The following is a 26286-nucleotide window of genomic DNA, read 5'->3' as shown; positions in this document are numbered from 1 at the left end:
TAGTGTTGGGTAGGCCAAAAATTTAGTACCTGCTAGATCATGTGAACAGGACCATAGCCCAGTGGTAAAACATCTGCTTTGTTTGCCAAAGGTTGCAGGTTCAATCCCCGGTGTCTCTAGGTATGGCTGAAAAAATACTTCTGTCTAAGACCCTAGAGAGCCTTAGAAGAAGAGAAGAAGAAGAGTTCGGATTTGATATCCCGCTTTATCACTACCCGAAGGAGTCTCAAAGCGGCTAACATTCTCCCTTCCCTTCCTCCCCCACAACAAACACTCTGTGAGGTGAGTAGGGCTGAGAGACTTCAGAGAAGTGTGACTAGCCCAAGGTCACCCAGCAGCTGCATGTGGAGGAGCGGGGAAGCGAACCTGGTTCACCAGATTATGAGTCCACTGCTCTGAACCATTACACTACACTGGCTCTCAGTGTGGGCAGTACTGAGTTAGATGATCCAATATTATGACTCATTATAAGGCCACTTCCTACATCAGGAAGAGCCATACTTGATGTATGATATGCCCCACTTGTTTGCTGGTAGACAAAGGATTAAGGAGAGTTTGGTGTACCAACTCCAAATTCTCCCAATCCTTTCTGAAACTAATGTCTGAATATTAAATTTCGGTGTTATAGTTTAACATCTGGAGATATTTAATATCAGCATGTCATATATTACTTTGAAATCTGACAGCTTTTGATAGCAGAGATGAGATCATATTTGGTGTTTGCCAGCTGTTGGATCTCTGACAGCATTTGACAGTGGACAGCTATGGCATTTGACATTTGATACAATATCAAACAGTATGCGATTAATGCATGATAGTATTTGAGAGCTGACTTCCGATATTTCGCCCTGTGAATATTTGCTCTTCTATAAATATTTGATTCGCTACGTGCTTGCTCTCAGTGTCTTAAACCACATTTTTAAACAGTCAATATCAGAGGGCAGTATGTGCTTTCTCAAAACAAAGGTGCCAGAGTTGAAGCTTTCTTGAAAAACACTCTTGTTGACTGCAAGTCCTGACTCCTAAATCTCAGGTGCATGAAGGTGGCTGCACTGTGGCAGAAATGTACACTGAACATGTCTGGGGGTCACGCTCTTTATTATTGAAGCAGATACTCCATGACTGAGCAGGTGGCTTTCAAAGACGGGCTAGAATTCAGTGCTAGTCCTACTCAGAGTAGAGCCATTGAAGTTAGTGGAGATGATTAAGATAGATTCATAAATTTCAATGGGTGTATTCTGAGTGGGATTCAGTTGCATTCTGCCCAGGTTTGGAAGATGCCCCCTAATGATCTTAGACTCAAAAAAATCATGAAGTGTTCTGTATAGTTGCATATTTCAAATATAAACTGACCTGAAAGTTCTTGGTCATTTATTTAACACATCAGAAAATTAAGTGACTTTACTCCTCACCTATCATGTGTGCTGGCTCTGTCGGGGCGGGGTGCACATAAAATCCAACATGCACGCAGGCTGAGGTTTTGCAGTCCATCTCCAGGGGTGGGGATTGGTAATTGAGTGTGCAATTTTGGCCTACACACATTGGGTTCTGTATGCATAGGGTGCATTTACAGGAGTCATCCCTGCAGGGGGAGCTAGCTGTGTACCAGATGAATGAGATGGCTGATACATGCTGGCATCTGGGTATGGATTCCTGGTGATTTTGTGGACCACCATGGAGAGAAGGCGCTCATTTGCATCACCTAACCCTATTCCATGTCCTATATTTAGTAGTGATACGACATTATCAGGACTCTATCAGGAAACTCAGGGTGATAAAAGCAATTAATTTATTGAGAAGCAGCCACCAGACTGTATTGTAATGTTTAGAAGCCTACTGCTTGTTTTTCTAGGAGTTATGAGATATCACAATCCACCTAGGGTTTTATTCAGGGTATTTTAAAACCGCACCCCAGACAATCTGAGTGATTAAACAAGAACAAAACTTGACTACGTAACAGCCAATGGTTTGCTGGAAGCAAAATAAACCAAGCTCAGAATTGCACCTAAGCTGCTAAGCTGAGCCGTGGCTTGGATTTAGGAATCTGGCAGCTTCAGGACCAGGAGGTGGGGGGAACAGTCACAATTTTTGCTCTGGGTACCTACACACTTGCTCATTCTCACTAAGTCGTAAGTTGACTTAGCATTACATGCAAACCAGGCCAGTGAATAAAACATACAACCAATAAATTACAAAAAAGCAATTATAATAGAATTGGAAAATAGTAATTTATTTACGTTAATGACACATCTCTAGGAAATTACCCTGCAGGGAGCCCAGATTGCTGCCTTGCCAAATTCTTGATATTGCACCTGAAGTCAGTCAAAAATCCAAATAATTACTGCAATAGAAAATGACTAAAGAAACAGAGATATGGGATGCCTTGTCTTTAAAGTATGTCTGCCAAAAGGTTGTCCCAAACTGGACGGTTTGGGAGATACTGTCACAGAATCCATTTCCAAACAATTAACAAGTTTTGCCGGTGAGAGTCAATACTTCACCCACAATGCTGATTTGTATATGTAGCAATGTATTAAAAAGCTAATGCTAATGACACAAACTTATGCCTGTGAATGCTCTGAATGCTTTTAGCATGTTTAATATACTAAGAGTGAAATGTCTTGATGTAAGGACAGAATATGACAGTTGATTGGTGCTGAGACAGTAGGAGAACTGCCTTATGGCTGGATGACATATGAGGCGATAAGGAGAGACATTGACTCGGATAAAACAAGGACAGTTTGAAACAGAATGGGCCTACTGTGATTAGGCTGGTGGACTTGAAATTCATTATAAAGCAGAATCAGTTATGTGAGAGCTGGGAGACCTTTTTGTGTGTGTGTGCAAACATTCTCATCACTTTAGCCGTCTTGATTTCTTGCCATTCATCACTGTCTTCCTGTCCAGTTTCATAAAGGATTTCTTGCTCTTTCTTGACACCTTACACTCCTCGCAACTTACTGTAATCTTGTAGAGGACGAATTTGTTCTAAGGACGAGTGAATGGTAAAAGCAAGCTGTGTTTGCCGTTTTCACCTCTTTGACTTAAACAACGAGACTAATGCCTTTAAAGCTTATCGTATAAAGGTATCATAGCCTATTTCTCGCTGAGGTGGTAAAGCCATGTCTGGGCTTGGATAACTCATCCATCCTTCACCAAATTTCCTGCACATAGAAAGCTAGCATTTCAAGAAGGAGGACTTGTCTAGCTTTCTCTTTAACATGCTCATTTTCTGTGTGCTGCTCCCTTCCCCAAAGCATAATAATCAAAGAGCTTACTTGTATGTCCTCTTTTGTTCTGTTTAGAGTGCTATGGCTCTGACATAAGTAGGGATGGGTGAATTTATCAGTTTTTCTCAGTTTACCATTTTGCTGGTCTTAAATTCAGTTCTCTATATCACTTTGCATTAAAGAAAAGTCCTCATGAAAATTCTTCAGCGTTTGTGTGCAATTCCGCCCCATATACATGTATTTGAATGTAATTCTTTGTAATATACACATTTTTGCAAAGCAATTTCCCCTAATATAAGACATTTCTATATTTTTAAAAAAATATCTGCATTTTAAGGTACACCGTACCAAAGTTTATGCATTTTGTACACATTGCTTGGTTGGGGAACTACACTGCAAAATCTGTAGATGTGTGAATGTTGAAGGATGGCTGGATTGTTTCAAAAGTGATAATTTGGTAGGTTCATCTTTAATCGCAAACTGGATTGAATTTCTTCTCCAACCTAAGATGCAGTTTGCCACCTCAATGAGAACTAAGCATTACTTTTGACATGTCTTCTTAACAGACACGCTTAATAGACACCATGAATAGGGTGAATGTTAGCAACTATTTCCATGAACAACTGAGAGGGAGGTGAAGATAATCCCTCTATCCAAGTTATAACAGGTGATGTGAGGGCTTCTCTTGCAATTTTAACACTGCACACAAATATTGGGCAGGGTGGGGTTTGCTTTAAATCAGGCATGGGGCACCTGCAACTCTGCATATGTTGTTGGAGCCCCAGCTAGCATGGTCATGGCCAAAGAGGAAGGAAATTGTAATCCAGTAACGTGGAGAATCACAACTTCCCCCACCCTGATTTAAACTGATTTCTGTGTGGAGAAAGCTTACAACACCACTGCCCATTCCACAAACCATATTGCACCAGCGTTTTGCCATCTGTGGTGGCTTTCAGTTTGTTTCTGGGTCCAATTCAAAGTGCTGGTATTAACCTTAAAAGTTTTAAATGTCTCTAGCCAGTGGCTACTAGTCATCTTCTTCCCATGTATGCTTAGGTGCACTGTAGGATCATTTTCTGAGGCCCTTCTACGGCTGCCTCTGCCAAATGTGGAAAGGACCTTTTCAGTGGTGGTGCACCTTTGTGGAATTCCCTCCCCAGAGAGACTTGCCTGGTTCCTCCATTGCGATCTTTTGGATTATAGGACCACCACCCCAGCTTTCAAAGCTAAGAGTATTCCAGTGCTTTTTAAAGGCTTTGCACTGACGTAATTTCCTTGTATTTTGGATTGGTGCTATTGTTGGTTTTGTTGTGTTTAGACTTCATGTTTCTACTGGTAATTGTCCATTAGAATAGCTCAGCTGATAGAGCGTGAGACTGATAGAGCGTGAGAGCCAGTGTGGTGTAGTGGTTAAGAGTGGTAGACTCATAATCTGGTGAACCGGGTTCGTGTCTCTATTCCTCCACATGCAGCTGCTGGGTGACCTTGGGCTAGTCACACTTCTCTGAAGTCTCTCAGCCCCACTCACCTCACAGAGTGTTTGTTGTGGGGGAGGAAGGGAAAGGAGAATGTTAGCCACTTTTAGACTCCTTCGGGTAGTGATAAAGTGGGATATCAATTCCAAACTCCTCCTCCTCCTCCTCCTCCTCCTCCTCCTCCTCCTCCTCTTCTTCTCCTCTTAATCTCATGGTTGTGGGTTCAAGCCCCACATTGCCAGGCAAAAGATTTCTGCATTGCAATGGATTAGACTAGATCACTCTCGTGGTCCCTTCCAACTCTATAATTCTATCAGTCTGGGAACCTTAGTTATTGGGTGGCATATTAACATTTTAAATAAAAAAATTAAAGAGTGTGCATGCGCGTGGTTGTGGATCAGTTCCATGCGTGAAATTGTATATCAATTTAATTGACAGGGGGGTAAATGTGATTGAAAATTGTGCATCAAAGACATGAGATTACAAAATGGGATTAAAAAATATCGTTCAAAAGTTGAACAAATGGAAAGGAGCACCAAAGATGGTCCTTGCCCAGGGAAGCATGTGGTCCACAATGACCTTGAGAGGGTGTTTCAGCACAGTAGTTCCTTGTGTACTTGGGATCTCTGATGTGCCACTGGAGTCTGCTGCTTCCAAGCACAGCCCCATTCATGTATACTTATCCTTTGCATGCACAGATGTGCTCACTCTGTTGAAATTAATAGGATAGCTCATGCTTATAAGACATAATTAAGCTGTTCATGGGGCTCTGGTTTAGGATGTGTGCATAAGAGAGAAGGGGGGGGGAGAAAAAAACACACATTGGCTTTAAAAACTCAATTTGGTAATGAGCGGAGTCTGTTTGAATTAACTGTTTCTGAAACACTCAATTAAGTGAATGCAAGTAGTATTGCTTTCTGTACATGCAATTACATTTGACACTTTCACAGAAATTGCATTATTTTATTTAGGTAGAGAATTGTGTTAGAAACACTTCAGTTACATTCTTAGGAATTTTAAAAGAACGCAATGAGCGAATAAGGCATTCATCTAAGGACATTTCTTGAATAATGAATTTTATTGTAATTGCCCACTGTTTCGTTCTTGATTTGCAAGCTGCACGACTGTTTGGCTTCAAACATGCAAATTCATTGTTATCTTGTTCCAGTAAACAGATTGCTGTGATGATATACAGTAGTAGTTAAGCTATCTGCTTTGTTTACCAATTTCATTGCATGCTTCATTGCCTCTCTCTTGCAGCATCTCCCAGCATATGATGGAGGAGGCTCAGATATGCAGCCTATAGCACTTAGAAGTACTCTGTTGGCCTGGATCCAAAGAGCCCCATGCCTGTGCCTTATGGCACTTCCATGTTGTGCTTCTAACTGGAGCCACTCCTATTGCTTTGGTTACATAAGAACATAGGAAGCTGCTGAATCAGACCATTGGTCCATCAAGCTCAATATTGCCTACAGTGGCTTTCAGGCAGGGGACATTCTAAGCCCTACCTGGAGATGGTGGGGATGGAACTCTGGGACCTCTGGCATGCAAGGTGGATTCCCTTCCATTGAGCTTTTCAGTGTATTCTACAGGCTTCTGCATAAAGTGAGTGATGGTGACAGTCTCAAGTTACATTTGAATCCTTCCCATTATTTATAAAGGTATTTAGATGACGTATTTAGTGGCATGTTGGCCCCTTTTATAAATCCACTGGGAGCTACTGCAATTTTCTTATCAGTGGCCCCATCTAAATCCACCTCATTCTTCTCACATTCAAAGATGCCATGGCAAAGGGCGGCATCCGGTGCCCTCGTTCAGTTGGTGCAAGGGTTTACGCTTGCGCAAGCGAACTTCCTTTCCCTGTGCATATCCCACACTTCCCTCACATTGGCTTCAAAGTATCAGAACAGATTTAAGGGTGTGTGGGCAGAAGAGAGGGGCAGAATTCTCTGTTGTTGAAGCAGAAATTCTTGAGCGGGTGGCACATTCATGTAGAACTATAGGCAACTCCCCGTTTGTGCAGGGGTTGCGTTGTGGATCACTGCCCATATCAGTGCTCACGTATAGGCCTGTTCCATCCCTGACCCCATTCCACCCCCTTGGGGGGAGTGAGAATGTGTTTTAAATGTATGGTATATATGTACCCTAGGGGTGTTTTAGAGGTTCATTTTTGTGAAGATGAAGTTTTGTTCCCTACCTCACCCCCCCCAATTATATCTTCTTGTTCAGATATTATGCATACGTGGTCATTTCCAATTTTCGATAAATAAATAAAAATGGCTGGTTAATTTGAAGTTTTTATGTCATTCCCTAAATCAGTCTCTCTTACAAATTGCGGCAAGTTTTTGCAATCCTGACTGCTGTAGCTGGGGTGCAGGGGAGGGGGGTTATTTTTTATTGAATCTATGTTACATGGTGCCAAAGGATGTGATGTGAGGGAAGGGTTGCCTAGTAGCAGTTTCTGAAAATGCTGATTATTTTGTTTGCTCATTTATTTTAATTTGGTTGGTAATCGCTTTGAATTGGGCGCACACTGAGAGTTGCTCTTCCAGCCTCCAGGAAGGCATTTATCTCTCTGTCAGCAAGTAGTTTAGTAAGGAGCCTGCTTTCAGACCAGAAGACCAAAGCGCATGGTGACCTCTCAGCCAGTGCCTAGTTCCCAGCTTCCAAAATGGCTTGCTGTCATAGAGGTATAGAGTTGGAAGGGGCCATGAGGACCATCTAGTCTAACCCCCTGCAGTACAGAAATCTTTCATCCAATGTGGGGATCGAAACCCATGACCCTGATATTAAGAGTCTCATGCTCTACTGACTGGGCAGTCGACAACAACATAAATTAAAATAAAATTTCCTATTTTGGGTCTCGGTCTAGGTAACTTTAAAGGGCAGAGGGCACCTCTTGGGCTAGATTTGATTCATGGACCTCCAGCTGTTGTTCCCAAATCAGTGTAATGTAGCATTTATAAATATACTCCATCTTAGACAATGTCTCTCACAGGGCTAGCTTTAGGTGTGAGGGGGCCTGGCAAAATGCTTTCTATGGGTCCCCTCAAGCACCACCACCATCATTCTCTGTGACAGGCACAGAGGGCCATTATTTCTAATAATGGCCCAATGTAACATCCTTCCAGGGCACACTGTGGGGAGTTTAAAATGGTGGCAGTCCAGCTGCCCACCACTCCATTCTGAGTCTCAGAGATAGGTATGAGAGCCCAGAAAAGGCATCTGCCTAGGTAGGCTTTGCCTGGTGCTTAGGCCCTGACTGTTTCTTAAGGAGACCAGGTGCTGAAATGGGGACTTGTTGCTTGAAGAACAAAAACCCTTTGTATCCGTGAAGCTGCCTCCTCCTTGTCTTCCTGTAACATGGCAACGGGGTTGCTGAGGGATGCTTTGCGGCTCACAGGCATAATGCGAATTCTCCCCCCTACAGAGCCAATAGCAATTACAGTTGCTCTTTGTATTGAAAAGGACATTCAATATGGTAACTGCACTGCTCTCCGAATGTCCTTTGGCGATTGACCTTTGAGATGTGGTGTCCATAAATTGGTTAGGATCCTGCTGGGATTTTAAGAGGATTTGTCACTTTGTAATCAATGGAAGCAAGCACTTTCACTCGGTATGATAGGATGAGCTTTTTATCAGTCTAATTCCAACATTACCTTTAAAACAACCCCCCCCCAAAAAAAATAATCTTGATTTGTGTGTTTAAGAAATATTAATGTCAGTTTTGCCTTCCGTACTGAAACTGAGAACAGGTTGGTAGGTAGGTATATAGATTGATAAAGACTATGTGGGTTGTGACAACATCCTAGACTGCATAATGCAAGTTCTTTGACTGATGTTCACTTCTGGTGATCTGTGTTCTCCTTCACTTTAAAGGCTGCACATACCCACTGCATTTTATACCATAGAAGTAAATGGTCACCATTCACTATTTTGTTGCCTGTTAATTACTCATTCGTACTCCAAGTAGGGGTTGGTAACATAGAAAAAGTTTTTTTTTTAAATAAATAAAATTGTCTGTGTATGTGTGCATACTTTTTAAAAACAACAACTCCTTGACAGGAATCTAAAGCACAGGGCAGCAGAAGTTCACAGGAATAGAGAGAAGTGGGTAGCCCAGAGTCCATGTTGTACTTAAGGGAACAGTGCACAGTTAATGCATCATGCCTGAATGCAACATAAACATTTCTTGGGGATACTGCTGATGTTGGAATAAAATTTGTTCACAGCACCTCCAAAGCAGAAAGTAAAGGTCATGGTATTTATGAGATTGGTTGGCCCAATAAATGTTGGTGCCTGAGGAGGCATAATGGGGAAGGCTGCCACTGCCATGGCACTTGCCACCTAACACAGTTGCCTCCCTTTGTCCCATGGTAGGACAAAGGCCCTATTCCTGAGGTAGAAGTAAAACCCGCTCCAGCCATTGGGTTATCCAGTCCCTATAGGCAGGGTCTTACAGAAATGTTATTTATTTATTTTCTTTCAGTTATAAGCTACTTTTCCTTTGTTCCTAGGCATGTGGTTCTTAGGCAGTCTCTCATCCAGGCACTGACCAGACCCAGACCAGCTTAGCTTCAGCAAAGTGGTAGCTTCATGTGCCTTCAGGCAATACCCAGTGAAAGATACTGTCTCCCATAGGATTTTCTCTGTGCTACATTCCACAAGCCCTCTCTCTACTTCTCCTATTTATGTATGCCAAATATTTTTATAGTAGTCTTCCTACAAATCCCAAGACAGGAGGCCCAAGCGGGAGGCCCCATTATCTAAAGTGGTGCTTCAGGTTAAGAACAGTTTCAGGTTAAGAACGGACCTCCGGAACGAGTTAAGTTCTTAACCCGAGGTACCACTGTACATTAAAACAACATGATAAATAAAAGCATTATAACAAAACAATAGACAGACTTTTTATATTATTACTAACAGTTTGTTCAAGAGGGAGCTGCAATAAAATGTTGTCCTCCTGTCTAAAAGACGTGCTGCTGCTCAAGGATCAATTCCCTCCAGGCTTGGCTTTCCGTCCTCCCACCCTTCTGTGTTCTTCTTCTTCTTCCTTTTCCAACTGTTACGCTGTTATGCATTGCTAGTCCTAATTGGGCTGTTGTTTATTTTAATTCTCATCATCTCCTCCTTCTCCTCCTCCTCCAGTATCTCACATTCATCTTTGGATATACGCCTCTTCAGGTTCTTTCCAACGTTCTCTGTTCTTTGCTGTCTGCATCCATATAAGCCCTGCTGTTAATTTTAGATCCTCCACCTACCAAGTTTGTCCCCTTAGGTTTTTAAAAAATATTTTTGCACTACCTTTAAACCTTGGGGTGGCCCCGTTTTGGCTACAATCCGAGTGGCACTCACTGCCTGAGCTTGTGACTGAAAAAACAAAGAAACATGTTTGTAGCACCATAGAGTAGATTGTTCATTAACTGGTTGCAGTGGATGGAGGAGAACTCTGATTCAGGTTGCATTTAAAGGCAAAGCTACCTGCTCTGCACTTTCTGAAACAATATGCAAACTCAAATGGCTTGAAACGTCATCCTTTGAATCTTCATACTTCTCCAGATGTTGCAGAGCAGTTATGCAGCCACGTTATGTATATAAATGCATATACCAGAGTGATGCATGCATATATTGGTGAAAATGCATTATATAGGGAAAATTGCTTTGCAAAAATGTCTATATTAGGCAAAACTGAATACAAAATGTGTCTATTAGGGGAAATTCACACTACAATGTGGATGATGTTTCATTAGGATATTTTTCACACACCTCCCCAAAAATCTGCAAACCCAGATTCCCCCATTCCTAGCTGTAGCTGACCTGGGTGTTCAGGTTCTGGTTGCCTGGTCTTTTGCCTAGCAATTTTTCTGGTCAAAACTTCTCATAGCCTGAAAGTTTCAAGTTTTATTCTCTCCCTTTCTCAGGAAAGAAAATAAAATAGTTTTATTGTATGTGTCTCATTTTCTCATCCTCTCTCAATAAATGTCTGGGCTTTATGTACTTTGCCAAGATCCGGCCACCTTCCATCGGAAGTCGGTGTGAAATCTGCATATGAATGAAACACAGGCAAGAACCTTGTTTATATCCATGTGGAAGGTGAGCTTTGAGTCTTTGTTTGCTGCCTAAGCTATCAGTCATCAGTAAAACCAAGAGCGACCATGTGTTATTGGTCTTAGAGGAGGGAAATCTTTACCTACACCATGGTATTATGAGCTGCATAATCTGTAACTCTCTTCTTGGGCAATGTAATTACAACTGTGAAATGTTCCAAACAAAATCCTCTTGTCATGGAATCCTCTTTGCACCCTCTACCTCCCCCCTTTTAGTAAAAGAACCAACAAAATCACATGAAGACCAATGACCTATGGAATCTTTGTGGTGGTTTTGACACCTGTGGCAGCTGTCTCCTTTGCCTTCAGGAAGTCATATATATCAGAACAGTATAAATAGCTGTAGAGGGAGATGCAGCCTGAACTACAAAAGACTAGTTGAGCCAGGGAACGGAGCAGTTTCCAGAAATAGCTAATCCCTTGTCGCGAAAGTAATGTGTGAGGCAGAGGACATATACTTCATCTGGAGAAAGAGAGTGAGCCGTAAATGCAGAGATGAGTTGGAACAGCTCTATCTAGGACAAAAATTACCACAATCTGTAACAATGAAAACATGGACAAAACGGACAGGGTGTTATATATAATTTTGTAACAGAGCACAGTAGCAACTTGATCATGACCAATGCAGCTGACTTGTAGAGCACAAAGGAAGCACTAAGGATCGGGGGGGGGGGATGGTGATAAGAATGTAAAATAATGAACAGTACCCATGTCTAAGTAAAACCAAGGGTTAAGGACAAAGGAGCCTGTCTACAGAGCAATGGTCAAATGCCTTGAGAGTGTTGAAAGAAAAGGGTTGTGTCATGAGCCCTGGAGCATTGTTGGGGCTGTGCTTGGGTTGGCAGACATTGATGCAGGAGGTGGAAAAGGAAGAATCGGAGGGAGTTACGGGAACCTAAGTTCTTAAATCTTAAAAAGCAGAGACATCACCTTGCCAACAAAGGTCCGTATAGTTAAAGCCATGGTTTTCCTGGTAGTGATGTATGGAAGTGAAAGCTGGACCATAAAGAAGGCTGATCACTGAAGAATTGATGCTTTTGAATTATGGTGCTGGAGGAGACTCTTGAGAGTCCCATGGACTGCAAGAAGATCAAACGCATCCATTCTTAAGGAAATTAGCCCTGAGTGCTCACTGGAAGGACAGATCCTGAAGCTGAGGCTCCAATACTTTGGCCACCTCATGAGAAGAGAAGACTCCCTGGAAAAGACCCTGATTTTGGGAAAGATTGAGGGCACAAGGAGAAGGGGACGACAGAGGACGAGATGGTTGGACAGTGTCCTCGAAGCTACAAACATGAGTCTGACCAAACTGCGGGAGGCAGTGGAAGACAGGAGTGCCTGGTGTGCTCTGGTCCATGGGGTCATGAAGAGTCGGACACGACTAAACGACAAAACAACAACAACAACAACAAAGTTGGAGGAGCGGGGAATTCTCCCTTTTCACACTAACTTCAGCTGCTTTGGAAGGAGGAGAAGGGACAATGGCTCTCTTCTCCAATATTCTGCAGAGTGGAGAGCCTCGGTGGAGGCTGGAGAGAGTTTTGTTCAGCCAATGGGGCCAGGGAGGCTGACTGGCAGTGGCAGGGAGGTAGGTAGCAATGACTGAACAGGAGGAGGGTGTAGCCTTGTTGCCTAGAATGAAGGTCTACATTTGTGGATAGAAGAAGACCCACCCACCTGGTCAGAGGTTTGTACCTGCAGTCTTGACATTCCCAAGAGAGTCTTGCAAACGAGCATGCCACACTTCATATTTAAAAGCTGGTGGGAGAGGTGGGGAAACTTGTTGGGACGTCTTCATGGCTTCCATCTAGTTCTCAACTTCTTGCCCTGTTCTTGAACTCCTGAACATTGAGTCTGCTGCCATGACTGTACTATTACTTGCCTAAATAAAGATCACTTCCTTACTTACAAGTAGGAGCCTCTGTCTGCATGTGTTGGGTGGGAGACAGGACAGGTTGCTCTTTTCCGCCTGCAGTATTGGCTACCAGAGACTTTTGACCTCTTTGATATTTTTTCCCCTGATAGAAGACGACAGCTGTAAACTGAACAGTTAAAAAACAATCACAATGTTAAAGCACGGCTAGACTGACATCCTTCATTGTAGGGCAAAGAGAGTAAGACGGCAGTAAATGCTGGGATTTTAAAAATCGTGTACGGCAGCCACTTGGCTTTCCTTCCTGTGACCTGCCAGTCATTGCACGGAACTGGCTGGGGATTTGGAGCATTTGGCAACAAATGAATGGGGAAATTGGCTGGATTCCTTCCTCAAAAAGTGACAGCTGTTTTCAAGCAGCCCCACAGGGAACTCCACCATGATTTTCTGGTGGAGCTCCACCATGATTTTCCATTCCATCTGGAACTCCACCATGATTTTCCATATCATAGGCAATTAGCAGTTTATTAAAATATCACTGACCACCCCCATTTGAACTTTCTGGAGGTTCCCATAGCTTCTTCTGAGACTACTTATTTCCCTGACAGCATATGTACCTGATCATGCATTTGTATTCCATATACTTGTTGCTTTGCCATCAGTGCACATCGCGCCTTACATTGTAACCAAATTCATTTTGTGTGTGTGTGTGAATTGCTATTTGCAACTCTTCCAAATGTGTGTGCCTTCATTTCTTCACATACTGTTTATGACCATCTCACCTTTCTGCCATGCATTCTTGCCACTGGAGCAGAGGCAACCTGAGACCTTCTAGTGATATCTTTTGGCCCCTGGGTGCCAAGGCACCAGACCAGCCACTAGTGAACAAAATCACAAGGAGGAGCATCAGCCTTGATGATGCAACGTAACCCATGAATGATGGTCATTACCGAAGCAGTGTGAACGAGCAGCTGGGGTTGGTCCAGGAGAGCATGCTCTTAAACTCCATTTGTTACTAAGCCAGAACACAGGAAACCTCACAGAAGCTGCTACACCTTCCCAGACTATTTCAACATATGGGCATGTTCTGGCTATGTGTACATACACACAGACTCAATGGAAACATACCCAGAACCATCAGCAGCTGGAAAATGTTAAAACCCGGAGTCTCCAGTGAGCACTGTTGATTATAAGATCATGAACCACAGAATTATCAAGGAGGGGTGTGTCATGGTGCATAAGACAATCTGCTATGATAGCTGAAGGTTGATTGTCTGAGTGACAACAATGAGCATTGCTTCAAAAAGACACCCTCAACATACCATATGATATATTAGCATATCCTTCAACACCTTTCCATGACAGTAGCATAGGAAACTTACTTCTACTATTTGTCTGTTTTGACAGTGGTTCTCTAAGGTCTTAGACAGATTTTTCACATCACCTATTATCTGATCCTTTTACTTGGAGATGCTGCGAGGGATTAAACATGGAACCTTCTGCATGAATGTATATACTGAGCTATGGGTCTTCCATGATCCGCTTCAACATAAATACTAATGCAAATGTTACTAGGCAATGAGTTCTTTGTTGCCAAACTAGACTTGCCTTATGCCCCCCAAAGATAGGGGAATATTCCTAAGCTGTTTTTTCCACTAAGAAATAGATCAAGATGTGGGCAAGTTGGTTGATAGGCATCTCTTTGAATTAGCTTAATGGAATGAACAGTAGCTGTTTGCTAGTTAGAGCCAGTGGTTGCAACAATGCAAATATATGTGGGAAGAAGGAAGTGACTGGTTTACAAGATGTTGTGCTCACAAAAACAGTCAACTTTGTATTGGACAACCTTGCTGTGATCCCCGCCCCCCTGTATTGTTCCTAGTGGAAACAAAATAGTGGGACTTTCTCCCAGGAGAAACATTGCAGGTTTCCCCAAACATATACTGTTATTTCCCTCACGCTCTGAACTTTTTGATGGGAGCCCTCATTCCTGAAATGGTGAATTGCTTCAACTATCCAACTTCTGAACTGAAAACATTATGTAGAAAGGTTCTGTGTGTCTTTCTGGAATTCTACGAATCCCCCATTTTATGTTATTTTGTCATGTTAGGTGAAAAGGGGTTTGTGGTTGTGTGTGTCTTGTGGGAAGACAGAGGACAACATGTTTGTAGACACAGACTTAGCAGCCTGACTTCAAATCCCACTTAGCTTTAGACTTCCTGACAGGCCTTGGGCAAATTACTCTCCCAGGCTCAGTTCCACATGTGTTCAATTGAAACTTCAAGCATATTGCTTTGAGGGTACATTGGAGAGGTGTGTAAAGGACCTTGCATCTCATATCCCACGAATAACAGTTGAGTAACTTTGTGCCCATTGCCTTTGATTCCGACTGATCTTTAACTTTGGTTCTCTCCTGCCTGTTCTTTTGAACATTCTATTCCTCCCTTAGGTAGTCGCTGTAAAATATTTGTGGGAAGCCTTTTACACAGCACCACATAACTCAGCTTGAGTGCCCTGGCTATACACAAACCATCTGCAAAAACAGACTGTAAAATGTACACCGAAAATAATGACCCAAGCAAGCAAAGAGACACTACACTCATAAATAAAAGACGAATTCAGACACCCTCCAAAGATATATTGCAGGGTTTCCTGGTGAACTGAACATCTGCAGGTGTCTCTTGGATTAACTGCCATTCTTTTCAACATGGCATGGTTAGTGACTGCTGTTTATTCTGTTGGCCAGGTATATGGCACAGGCATCCAGCTAAAAAGAAAAGAAAGATTGTTTTCTTTCTTTCTTTTTACTGTTTGCATCAGGGAGGTGAATGATCAGGCAATATTTCTGCCTGAGGTGTTGGACTACACCATAACACAAGCACCATAGAAATGGAGCCTATGAAAGGGTCTTGCAACAAGAGTTATCGTTGCTGATCCTTCCTGTGTTGGGTGGATTGCTGGTTAACAGCCCAGGGTGGAGGGTTAATGCTTCATCACTAATTGTTAGGCTACTACTGGCTGGGGATCCCTCTTTGCTTTTGAATTAGATACCCCTGACAGCTTGGAGAAGGTGAAGTCATGGGAGAAGGGAACTGAACATTTTTAGCTGAAGTTAGAGGGAAGCATGGGGTACAGCCTAGAGAATTGCATCTTGGGACCTGCCTTATCAGAGTGCCTGTTTGGTTATAGCAGAGTTGGGGAACCTCAGGCTCCTGGGAGTTGAATGCAGCCCCCAGGCCTCTTCCTAAGTTGGTGGTGGCCAAACTTGGCCCTCCAGCTGTTTTGGGGCTACTGTTCCCATCATCCCTGACCAGTGGTCCTGCTAGCTAGGGATGATGGGAGTTGTAGTCCAAAAACAGCTGGAGGGCCCAATTTGGCCACCACTGTGATTCTCTCCTCTTCAGGCCACACCCCATCCTGTAGGATAATACCTATTGCCCATTAGGATAAAGATTGGGCATTGGGGATGTAAGAACATTTGACCTTCTTATGGATGGAATGTGGTCTACTGTACAGAGGTCCACCCATTGTTCCCTTGCTCCACCCATCGCTTGTTCCATCCATTATTATTATTTTGACTCCGGTCCCATTCACTTTTGCCTTTGTCTCTAGCTGGTATGGAGCCCATATAGAATGGGGGGGGGAGAGATTCCCCCACCCCCGCTTACAGTATTGCACAGTTGCATTAAGTCTCTAGTGCCTCCAAAGCTGGCAGTACTGCTGTCCCTAGAACCCAAGACAGTGGGGAGTAGGGTATCCAAGTTTTTAAAAAATGGACAAGGGCTTCTGCATCCTTGATAGTAGGAGAGGGCAGCACTCCTGCACCTTTAATAGTTAGAAAAAGAAGGGATTTCAGTAGGTATGGCTTGTTATGAAGGTGGTGGTGGTGGTGAGGATTCCCCCCCCAGCACCTGAGATGCCTTGGGCCACCCCTGCAACTGCTTGCCACAAATACCCCGCTTCAGTGCTAAAACAACACAGGAAGCGCCTATGTCCTACATGAGCCCTTTGACTGAAATTGTAGAACTTTTGCCCTCTTTTATGTAGAACGGTGTGCTCCTCAGAACTACTTCTTTTTATTTGTTTGACCTTCCTAATGAGAACAAGTTGATACAGCTATGGTTAATGAGCCAATTATTCTTTTTCTTCAGAATAGCATCCATGAAAGCATTCCACCACCACCCCTCAAGTTTACGGTGGGAATCAATTAAAACCTATCCTATTATTTATATTTTATTACTGTTTGCATTTGGTAAGCCTTCCTCAATGAGATAATTAATTGGTCAAGAATAAAACTGCCCCTGAAGCCCATAGAGATTCCTGAACAGGCAATTCCAGCTTTGCAGTTAATTTCACAAACTTAATTTCCTGAGGATGACTAGACCTGGCTTGTTGCTCTCGTTGCAACAGAAGGGAGCAAAATCTCATGAAATTACATTCTGCAGTGGATTCAAAGTTAAACCTAAGATAACCAATGACTCCGAGCTATTATCTCCAGTACCGGAGGCAGCAGCTCAGGGTGGGACATCTCTTTTGCACACAGAAGGTCCTATCTTTGGTCCATGGGATCTCCAGGAGGACTAAGAGAGGCTCCTGTCTTGCCTTTTGAATATCTATTTGCCAAACAACTATTAAAGGCACGGGAGCACAATTCATGACCAAGGGTCGTAATGCTAATGGTATCTGGCAATAGCACTGGGGAGTTTTAAAATAAATACTGTATTAGAATAAAAATAGGTGAAGCTTGTTCTTTTATCAAAATATGTTCTATGTTGCCACCAGGGTTTATATTTTTTACAAATGTGAAGGCGTTTTAGTTACCCTGTAGAATATTTCAAAAGGCCACTTAAAGCCAAACTCAGTGTTACACTGTGAGTGGAGCTGATGTTAACAACATTGCAATAGTGTATGTGTTTAATGATGAAAGCTGGAAGTTTGAGAGGAGAAACAATAGCAGTTGGGGCATGCAGGTGTGTTGTTTAACCCTTTCTTCTCTGACCACCCCCCCTTTCAGAATCATGCTTTCACCTGCTTTCCAGTCCTTGAAAAACCAGCGGTACAAATTAAAAGCAACCAACAGAAATGGAACAGAGTCCACAGGGCCACTCATCGGCCATAGGAAGTTTCTTCTGGACAAGGTAGGATGCTGCATCTTCTTTGGAAAGCCCCAGAAACAAGGACTGCTCCAACTCACAATATCAGCAAGGTGGAGCAATTGCTCATTGGCACAGGTGTTTCCAATTCAGATGCTGAGAGCATGTGGAGCAGTGATCACAGTGCAGAAGTTTCAGGCTACATCCACACAATGTATTCAAAGCACTATTATAATAGCACTTAAACAATTATGGCATCCTCCCAAAAAAACCAGGAACCCTAATTTGTTAAGGGTGTTGAGAGTTGTTAAGAGACCCCCTATTCCCCTCACATACTTACAATTAGCAGAGGGGGTTTAACAATCAATCCCTCTTCCTAGGGAACTCTGTGAATTGTAGCTCTGTGTCTCAACAACTCCCAGCACCCTTAACAAGCTACACTTCCCAGGATTCTTTGGGGTATGAGTGTGTGTAATATTTATGGTGCAGGTGTGGCCTAAGCAGTGGTTGGGCTTGTATGGGGAGAAGCTGAACTCAGCTGCTAATGTACACTGACCTAGTCCATGTGGCACAAGGACTTTTGAATGGACTGTGAGTGCTCTGCTGATTTCATTGCCTCAAGTAGCCCCATGTTTCCTCTGGCCACCTCTGTGCTGTAAGGTGGATGGATAGTCCTTAGTCGGCCTCTAGTGGGCCTCATAATAGGGCTTCTCTAACAGGGCTAGTAAAGAGGTGTGGTTGCTTCTGGCAGCAGGTTCTTGAGAGTGAGCAACATTTGTAAATTAATCAAAGAAAAGAGTGAGCAGCAACTGCAGCAAGATGTTGGAATACAGAGCTACGTGTGTCACATTGCGTGCCTGAAGTAGCCAATGTCCTCAGGTGTGGTAGTGGATGCTGTTTCCCCCTCCGCCCTCTGGTGTCGAAGCAAGATTCAGTCAGCTTCTATGCGTGGAATGGGAGATGCCACCTTGTCCCTTAGACTGCGAAATGTCGTGGGTTGGCTCTGGACTCGGGCTTTGGGGTAAGTAGTTGGCAGCTACACTTACTGCACCTTCCTGCTGTGTTCCTAGTTTATAAGTGCATAGAAGAAAGCCCTCAGGCACTTTGTGAATCTAAGTTTCATTTTAGGTTTGTTTGGGGTTTGCTGTTTTGACATTGTGAGGTACAGAGTAATCTGTTTGCATGTAAAAGCACTCCACGTTGCTTGATGCTGGAGACCTTTGGAGCTCTTGCTTTTCTCCAAGTTCCCTAAAAATGCACGAAAATGGATTTTATTTTTTTTAAGGATTGCTATGCCAGATGTAGTGCTTTTGTAGCCAGCCTAACAGCTTGGATGGAAGTGCATTATCTTCCACCGCCAAACGCAAGAGGCAAACATTGTGGAGCAATTTTCAGTCTCTTCTGGAAGTGATGTGAAGGCAATCCTTTTAGGGTTTTATTCCCCAGTGCTTGCAATGAACAATTGAAGCTGCACTATTACTTGAATCCTCTGTGAAATTGGAGAAGCAAATTAGCTGTGAAAAATGCAAGAATTTCCGAAATACGGGGGACTAATGTGACAACTGAGTATTATGGCATAATTGAATTAGTTCTGTGGTACGGATTTTAAATAAGGGTAACAGAATAGAGCAGGGCTTTTGTTCCCAAATGAAAGAATGGATTTAACATTCTGGGGCTCAAGAGCCGCAGTTCAGAGTAAGAGAAAGTAAGTGTCAGAGGGCTTTTTGCCACCTAAGTGTGAATATTTGTCAAAGCTAAAGGCTTGCAGTAAAATACTCTGGTATAAACTAGAGAAGTCTTTTGAGGTGGCTCTAATTTATTTATGGATGCACCACACAGGCTGTTTATTATCAGCTCTGTTTCCTCAAATGCTTGTTGTTTTTAATGAATGCAAACGAGAGCCATGATTACACAGTCTCCTTTTTGACTCCCGTAGTCCTAGCCCCAAACTGTGTACTCGTTGGATGTAATGTGTGAACAGCTCTCTTTTCCCATCATGCCCATTAGGGATGGGAAGGTCAACCTATTTCTGTTCTCTGGGTCAGTTCTTTGTGTGCTCAGTGATCCTAGTTTTTCCATTTTAAACATGCATGCGTGCGCACTCACACAATTTGCATATAAATTGAACCAATTTTGTGTGACCCCCCCAAAAAAAACCACACCATCCAACTGTATTCTTAATTTTGATCAGGATACAGAACAGGAGATGGCAAATTTTCTATGTGCATGGTTCCTCCTCTCGTTTCCTTTCTTTAATGGAGGAAAGTTCAGTTACGTGAGCTCTCATTGGTAGTCTTTAGTGATTCAGTTGAGAAACAAGTTTATGCCGTTTTCTCTTTGTGAGAGCTATGCCTAACAGTGCAATTCTAGAAAAAAAATAAGCTGGGAGGTTTTTAGCTCCCCCCTGCCCACTTTGCCAAAAAAAACCAAACCCCTAAAATGAAACTTCTTTTATGACAAAGAATTTATGACACTATATGTGCCTATCAGACAAAATGAGTTATCAAAGGAAGTATGCCAAGCATGAAATCCATATCCCACTATTCTGTGATTTGCTGTAGACACAGTGGTTCAGCTCTCCTGACCACAGAGGCTACCTCCTTCACTTCAGTGAAAGAAGCTTGTGCTTTCCTTTGTAATCACAGAATGAATCCTCCCATTTACTGAGGTGAATGGGATATCTAAAGGATTTAGGGAAGCGTACATGGGAGTCTCTGGATGGCTATATCTTTTTCCTACCCCCTCTTTCCATATTTGTATGGCTGAGAAGTTGCTGGATTATTCCTATTGTTTGAGATTGTCCAGCTGAGCCAACTTCAGTCCTTCTCCAAATAGCTCAGGCTGCAGCAGTCTTAACTATACTATTTACTCAGAAGTAAATCCTATTAAATTAAGTGGAGCTTACTCCCAGGTAACTGGGGTTAGGTCTGCAGTTTTAGTGTGATTCATGTGGCGCAGTTATACTACCCGCCAATCTGTGATTTTAAGATTCATAGAATCATAGAATCATAGAGTTGGAAGAGACCACAAGGGCCATCGAGTCCAACCCCCTGCCAAGCAGGAAACACCATCAGAGCACTCCTGACATATGGTTGTCAAGCTTCTGCTTAAAGACCTCCAAAGAAGGAGACTCCACCACACTCCTTGGCAGCAAATTCCACTGTCGAACAGCTCTTACTGTCAGGAAGTTCTTCCTAATGTTTAGGTGGAATCTTCTTTCTTGTAGTTTGGATCCATTGCTCCGTGTCCGCTTCTCCGGAGCAGCAGAAAACAACCTTTCTCCCTCCTCTATGTGACATCCTTTTATATATTTGAACATGGCTATCATATCACTCCTTAACCTCCTCTTCTCCAGACTAAACATGCCCAGCTCCCTTAGCCGTTCCTCATAAGGCATCGTTTCCAGGCCTTTGACCATTTTGGTTGCCCTCCTCTGGACACGTTCCAGTTTGTCAGTGTCCTTCTTGAATTGTGGTGCCCAGAACTGGACACAGTACTCCAGGTGTGGTCTGACCAGAGCAGAATACAGTGGCACTATTACTTCCCTTACCTAGCACTCCATCATGGATAAGCAAAGAAGTCACAACAAGGTTACTGATTAAGCCTGCCTAGAAGAGGGGGAAATCTAGTAGCAATTTCCATCCAAGATAACCATCTTCCTCTGCCCCAGGAGGCACCTACCATCTCCCTAGCACCCCCATGGCTCTAATTGACTAGAAACGGTCAAATTCTAACTTGGGTCCCAAACTCTTAAAAATGGTCTGTAGCCATGCAGTTCTTTGTCCCTTATGAACCTCTCAACCTGCAACTGATACCTGAACCTGCCTTCACCAGAGGTGACCTTGGAGAGTAAGTTTGCTTGGATTAAGTGTAGGGTTAGGGTTTGTTCAACTAATATTCTGCTAGTGTTTTATTTCAGTTTTGAGCTGCATAGTATTCCCTCATATTTTGCCTACATATATTCCTTTTGAATGAACCACTTAATTGGATTTCTGGGCTGTCCAGGTTGTCAAAGGGCCTGGGAAAAGGACAGGGTGAAGCTGGAGACTTGGCATTCATCCGGATCTTCCCCTACCCCCAAGGAGACCACCATAAGGCAGTGGGAATCCTGCACCCTTGTCTCTAGGATGGGTGGTGGCAGCAGAGACAAAGAACTAGGACAGGTTTCCCAAAGATATTAACCTGCTGCGTTGTCGTTTCCTGTAATGATAAAACTACCAAGGTTTGTCCTGTCCTAAATATTGTAAATCCCTGGTTCATTTATTGTTACTACCATGACTATCACATTTTGCCATTGAAACTTTCAGCCCAGTTTGTGTATTCTTTCCTTTTCTTCCCTTGAGTGAAGAACTGCACATTTTACAAACATGACTTATCGCTCCTTTTGGACTCCTTCGTTCAAAACAAGAATAATGTTTTCCTGCTGTGCAACTGTTCAAGCATAAGGGTACTTAGCTCAACAGGGAGCCATTTGCAGCTCAAGAACCTTCCACACAGAGCTGTTTCAGATGTACTGCTGTTGTGCAGGAACAGGATGTGAACATTCCATGTGCTTCCTGTTCCACCACAATGTTGTTGCATGTATCAAGCATGTATCAAGCGGATGCTGAAGGCGCTTTCATGTTCGGGAGATGCAAATGCTATATTTCAAACATGACATTCTGGAACGGGAAGCATGAGGATCTTGATATCAGTCACAGTTAAGCTTCTATTTTAAAATTTCATGACCAGAAAGGACATTAAGTACCTATCTTTCTTCTAGCACAGTTTCCAGATCTGAAATAGAAAGTCTTCCAGTTTGGATCCAGTTTGGATCCAGTCTGAATTCAAATAAAGAGCCACATGAAGGATGCTGATGTTAGAATAAGATTTTTTTAAATGATACCCATCTTCATAATTTCACAACATCTCAGACTGCAACCCTTCCAACAGCTTGGGGACTTTGTACCTATTATTGGCGTTAATCTCACTGAGTACCAACTATGGACTATTTTTGAAATCTGTTTATTTATTTTTGACTATTTAAAATGTTTTTCCCCCCTGATATACCAGCATTTTCACCTTCCAGGTGCTACCTCATTGAGCTGGTGGAATTTCTTCCCCTACACACTGATTTCTTCCCAAACCACCCTGTAACTGACAATCTTTTCCATGTTATCTTTTGTAAATGAATAGTATGTCTTTGAATCAGACTCATCTACCACACCCAAAACCTTCAAAGGTGTGAGAACCCTAACAGTTTCCTCAAAAATTTCTTTGTTAGAAATAAAATAGATAGGATGGATATTAAACCATTTGACTTGAATGTTGGCTAGTAAGTCTCCCAGTTGTTCTTTTCATAAGTGGATATAAAAGTCCCTAAACTGGTATAGATACTCACCTCCCTTACCAGTCCTTTATTCATCTGCACTGTTGAAGGAGGGATAATTTAATATAGGCATCAAAGGGAACCTATTTGGGATTCATTTAGATTGTCATGCTTTCTGCCTTATCTTCTGTTGTTTATGTATGAACACACCACAGGATTAATTGTAAATTGTAAATTGTGTGTTTTCTTGATGAGGTCTGGGAGCCCGCTCAGAGTACAAACTAAGCTTCATCAGCCAGGCCACACCTCCACTGGCCTCCTGGGTCACAGCTATTTCTCTTAAAGGGGGCTTGTGTATTTAGCATTTGTATTTAGTTGATAATGTATACATTACACTTTCAATACCATAAATGTGCACCTTGTGAATGCAACACAAACTATTGCAGACATATGAGAGCTTGTTGGAAGGCTGCACCAGCAGAGGGACGTCCTTTGATTCTGACAGTTCCATCTCCACCCAAAGCTGGTCTTGCCACTGAATTTATTGGTGCAACTGAACCCTGTCAAGTAGACCCCTCTTGGGCCAGATTTGTACATTGCTTGCAGGCAAATATCGTATTTTTTGCTCTATAAGACTCACTTTTCCCCTCCTAAAAAGTAAGGGGAAATGTGTGTGCGTCTTATGGAGCGAATGCAGGCTACGCAGCTATCCCAGGAGCCAGAACAGCAAGAGGGATTGCTGCTTTCGCTGCGCAGCGATCCCTCTTGTTGTTCTGACTTCTGAAATTCAGAATATTTTTTTTCTTGTTTTCCTCCTCCAAAAACTAGGTGCGTCTTAAGGTCTGGTGCGTCTTATAGAGCGAAAAATACGGTAAGTATTTACTACCACTCAAGCAGCAAAATTTGTTCTGCCAAACAACCTACAGGGGTGCGTGAGAGGTGCTTTCCCCCCTCCCATATTTTTAACACTTAACATAGCTTACTGTGGAAGGGCAATGCAGGATTTATATCTGAAGGAGAGGAAGCATCATTTTTTGTCTGTTTCTCCTTGTATGCCTGTTTGTTGAGTATGTTAAATTGATGGCTTGCAGTATTTAAATTGTGGTGGCCCGTGGCTTTAAACAATAAAGTTTTATTCTGTTCTAACTGGTGCAACGGAAAAGCTTCATAATTTATTTTCCGTTTTGGAATTCCTTACTCGCATTGTATAATAAATCACATCCAAGTCTTTTATTCTCATATTCTGAAAAAAAATAAAGTTATTAATGGAAGGCCTGCCATTTCCCAAGCAGGTTTCCTGGAATTAAAACGTGAAGCACCTGAAACATAAACAATAGTCAGGGGAGGATTGACAATGTTTTTTGCTGCTGTTCTGTCTAAATGGGAGAACTTTAAGCTCCTTTGGCTTTTACTTACTTTCCTAACGCTTTTGGCCACTAGGCATAGGCTTACAGCAGGTGTGGCCGATGGAGAACTTTGGGCTCTCAAATTTCCCTGACTCCCTGTGTAACACTAAAATCTCTTCCCCCCCCCCAGCCTCTCACGCTCTGTTCAATAGCATTATTGTGGTGCCCTCTGCAGTTGTAGTTCCCAGCCCAACTGCACTTCTCGTGCCACCCTGAAACTGCCTCTGATGTGGTTAACCTTTTTTTTAACCTGAGTGCAGCATTATGAATTGGTTCCTTCTCCAAGGGCCAAATGCCCCTGCTCTCTGCCACACCCAATCAGAAGCATCATGGAGTGCTTGGCAGGGGGTGTGAGGATTGCTTTGCTGCTGTTCTTCCTTTCTTTGCCAGTTTGGAATATGTACTCTTTTTTGCATTGTTGTTTCTCATTCTGTGTGCTTCCTTAGCATGGTTAGGGTGTGCACGGTGCAGGGGTGCCATTGGGGAGGGGGCAAGCTAAGGGGATATTGGTGCATTTGCGGTGCTGCTGCCACCACATGTGTTTGTTTATGGTGCCACTGGTGGGGATGTTTGGCATACATTTGGGTGCCGTGGTGGAAAGGTGTGGCTGTGCATGCTGGGGGAGCTATATATGGATTGGGTACTCTTGGTGATAAGGGACGCGGGTGGCGCTGTGGGTTAAACCACAGAGCCTAGGGCTTGCCGATCAGAAGGTCGGCGGTTCAAATCGCCGCAACAGGGTGAGCTCCTGTTGCTCACTCCCAGCTCCTGCCAACCTAGCAGTTTGAAAGCATGTCAAAGTGCAAGTAGATAAATAGGTACCACTCCGGCAGGAAGGTAAACGGCGTTTTCGTGCACTGCTCTGGTTCGCCAGAAGCGGCTTAGTCATGCTTGCCACATGACCCGGAAGCTGTATGCCGGCTCCCTCGGCCAATAAAGCAAGATGAGCGCCACAACCCCAGAGTCGATCACTACTGGACCTAATGGTCAGGGGACCCTTTACTTTACTCTTGGTGATAGTGCTATGGATGGTATGGGAATGTCTGCATTCCTTCCACTGTCATTGTTTCCTGTTTCCCTGCACTACGCATCTCCACCATCCACACAGGGTTTAGGATGGGCCAGAATTTGGGTCCAGTGCATCTATCCCATGGGTAGGCAAACTAAGGCCCGGGGCCAAGATCCGGCCCAATCGCCTTCTAAATCTGGCCTGCAGACGGTCTGCGAATCAGTGTGTTTTTACATGAGTAGAATGTGTCCTTTTATTTAAAATGCATCTCTGGGTTATTTGTGGGGCCTGCCCGGTGTTTTTACATGGGTAGAATGTGTGCTTTTATTTAAAATGCATTTCTGGGTTATTTGTGGGGCATAGGAATTTGTTCACCCCCCCCCCCCGAAATATATTCCGGCCCCCCACAAGGTCTGAGGGACAGTGGACCAGCCCCCTGCTGAAAAAAATTGCTGACCCTTGATCTGTCATATGCTCCCTCATAATTGTTCTGCTCATCAGCAGAATTAGGGATTAGTATCAGAAAATGTTTTGTGCTTAGGTTGTTGAGAGTATCCAATCTAATGGACACCCGAACTTCAGTGCAGTTGTAGGTCCACTAGTGTATTAATCTACCTAGAATTTTATCTTCCCGAGCTATTAGGGCTGGTTATACACCACTTTAAAGCAACTGCATTGTTCTTGGACTGCTTCCTCCCCCCCCCCACCATTGAAGGACACCCCCTCCCCTGCACACTTAATAAATATAAAGTGTGTCTGTGCTGGGCGGGGGAGTTCACTTTCTA

The 26286-nt window shown here is 43.2% G+C and overlaps 1 long non-coding RNA gene across 2 annotated transcripts in view; it reads left to right on the top strand.

Moving 5' to 3' along the window:
• LOC309529951 overlaps positions 1–26286 on the top strand; it is a 158206-nt gene that overhangs the window by 32421 nt on the left and 99499 nt on the right. The window contains exons 4-5 of one of the 2 annotated variants that reach the window (XR_014218545.1): positions 17700–17823; positions 18658–18799. This is a non-coding gene — a long non-coding RNA (uncharacterized lncRNA). The remainder of the gene's footprint in view (positions 1–17699; positions 17824–18657; positions 18800–26286) is intronic. The other variant, XR_014218546.1, reaches the window with a different exon arrangement.

This window comes from Podarcis vaucheri (genome assembly GCF_965113315.1).
Source record: "Podarcis vaucheri genome assembly, chromosome: 3".
Classification (NCBI taxonomy): domain Eukaryota; kingdom Metazoa; phylum Chordata; class Lepidosauria; order Squamata; family Lacertidae; genus Podarcis; species Podarcis vaucheri.
This window is presented reverse-complemented; position numbering and strand designations above follow the sequence as displayed.